This window comes from Oryx dammah, unplaced genomic scaffold (genome assembly GCF_014754425.2).
Source record: "Oryx dammah isolate SB20612 unplaced genomic scaffold, SCBI_Odam_1.1 HiC_scaffold_20, whole genome shotgun sequence".
Lineage (NCBI taxonomy): Eukaryota > Metazoa > Chordata > Mammalia > Artiodactyla > Bovidae > Oryx > Oryx dammah.
This window is the reverse complement of record NW_024070204.1, coordinates 23,440,485-23,442,924: the sequence shown is the minus strand read 5'-3', so window position 1 is coordinate 23,442,924 and position 2,440 is coordinate 23,440,485. Positions and strand designations below refer to the sequence as shown.

General features: G+C 38.6%; 1 non-coding gene across 1 annotated transcript; it reads left to right on the top strand.

The window, feature by feature from the left end:
- Nucleotides 1–452: 452 nt before the first annotated feature.
- TRNAC-GCA lies at nt 453–524 on the top strand. Its single transcript has one exon. It is a non-coding gene; the product is annotated as a tRNA-Cys (tRNA).
- Nucleotides 525–2,440: the final 1,916 nt, after the last annotated feature.

Genomic DNA, 2,440 nt, shown 5'->3' with positions numbered 1-2,440 from the left:
GCTAAATCCTGTCAGACTCTTGTGACCTCAAGGACTGTAGCCCACCGGGATTTCCCAGGCAAGAATACTGGAGTGGGTTGCCATTTTCTTCTCTAGGGGATCTTCCCAACTCAGGGACCAAACCCATGTCTCCTGCATTGGCAGGAGGGTTCTTTACCACTGAGCCACCTGGGAATCTCTACATAATGACTGTACCAATGTACATTCCCATCATTTGTGTAACAGGGCTCCCTTTTCTCCACACTCTCATCAATACTTGTTACCCTTGTCTTTTATATAATGGCCATCCTAACAGAAGTACTTCCTGGGTGGCTCAGACGGTAAAGCATCTGTCTTCAATGCGGGAGACCGAGGTTCGATCCCTGGTTTGGGAAGATCCACTGGAGAAGGAAATGGCAATCCACTCCAGTACTATTTCATTAGTAAAATTATTCTCATATCACTTTGGGGCTTCCCTGGTGGCTCAGAGGTTAAAGCATCTGCCTGCAATGCAGGAGACCCAGGTTCAATCCCTGGGTTGGGAAGATCCCCTGGAGAAGGAAATGGCAACCCACTCTAGTATTCTTCCCTGGAGAATCCCATGGACAGAGAAGCCTGGTGGGATACAGTCCATGGGGTCGCAAAGAGTCGGACACAACTGAGGGACTTCACTTACTTACTTACTTATCCTAACAGAGATTAGGTGATGCCTCATTATGGTTTTGAATCACAATTCCTTGATAATTAGAGATGTTGGCCATTGTATACTTGGCTAGCCATGTGTGTGTGTGTGTGTGTTTGAAAAATGGCTATTCAAGTCTTTTGCCCATTTTTAATGATTTTTGTTTGCTATTGAGTTGGAGTCATCCTTTGTATATTTGGGGTATTATAACACCATATCAGATAAATGATTTACAATTATTTTCTCCTTTTCCATAGGTTCCCTTTTCGCTTTGTTGATTTTTCTTTTTTCTGTGCAGCAAATTTTTTGTCTCATGTGCTCCCACTTTTTAGTTTTGCTTTTGTCACCTCTGTTTTGATATAATATTCAAAAGTATCCTTGTAAAATCGACATCAGGGAGATTATAGCTAATCTTTTCTTCTAAGAGTTTTACTTTTTAGGGTCTTACACTTATGTCTTTAATCCATCTTTTGTTAATCTTTGTGTAAGAATAAGATAAGGATTCATGGTTTTTTTTTTTGCATATGGATATTTAATTTTCCCAGCACCATTTGTTGAAGAAACTTTCCTATCCCCATTGCATAGTCTTGGCATTCTTGACCATATATGCATAGGCTCAGTTCTGGACTCTCTTTTATGTTCCATTGGTCTATGTATCTGTTTTAATGCCAGTACCATTTTGTTTTGACCATTTTGTAATATAGCTTTGTAACATAGTTTTAAATCAGGAAGTGTGATGACTCCAGTATTCTCAGAACTGCTTTGCCTATTAGATGTTATTTGTGATTTTATACAAATTTTACAATAATTTCTTCTCTTTCTGTGAAAAACGCTGTTGGAATTTTGACGGAGATTGCATTAAATCTATAAATGGCTTTTAATGATCCTATTCTTCCAGGGACATTGGAAAGTCTCTTAACTCCAAGTGATGGGTATTGAATCACTGATAACAGTATCAAAGCCATCCTCCCCTTTTCAAATGATTGTAGTGTGAACAAGATATATTCTAGACACAAGTCTGGGATGTTCTAGAGACATTTTATTAACATAGTCTAAATTCCTGTTCAGTTCTTATGTAAGAACATGGTCCTTGAAGCTTCTACAGTTAATTATTTATTTTTTAATATATAGAGAAAGAATGCACAACACTAAACTCAGCTTCATGGAACTGTGGATGGCATGGCAGGAAGAAGGAACAGTGCTAAGTTCTTGCTGGTATCACTAACTTACTGAATTAAGCACTCCTAGAAGTATCTTTTTCATATGCTTCTTATAATTTGAGGTAATTAATATTCTAGATGTTAAAGTCATCTTCAGTGGGTTTTCTGTCATATATTACCTAAAGTGTGCATGCATGCTAAGTTATTTCAGCTGTGTCTGTCTCTTTGTGACCCCATAGACTGCAGGAGCCCAGCAGGCTCCTCTGTCCATGGAGTTTTCCAGGCAATAATACTGGTGTGGATTACCATTTCCTTTCCAGAGGATCTTTCTGACCCAGGGATTGAACACAAATCTCTTAAGTATCCTACATTGGCAGGTGCATTCTTTACCACTAGTGCCACTTGGGAAGCCATACTACCTAGAGAGCTCCAGGTAATACAAAGGGGTAGAATCAGAATTCAAGTTCTCTAGAGCACACCCCAGGAAGATTACTAAAGTTCCTACTTCAAAGAGAAAAAAGATAAAAAGGATGATAGTATTTATCAACAGCAGCTAAAGCACATTAAATTAGAATATCTGTAATAAGGTACACATCATTACAACCCTAAATATTTGGAT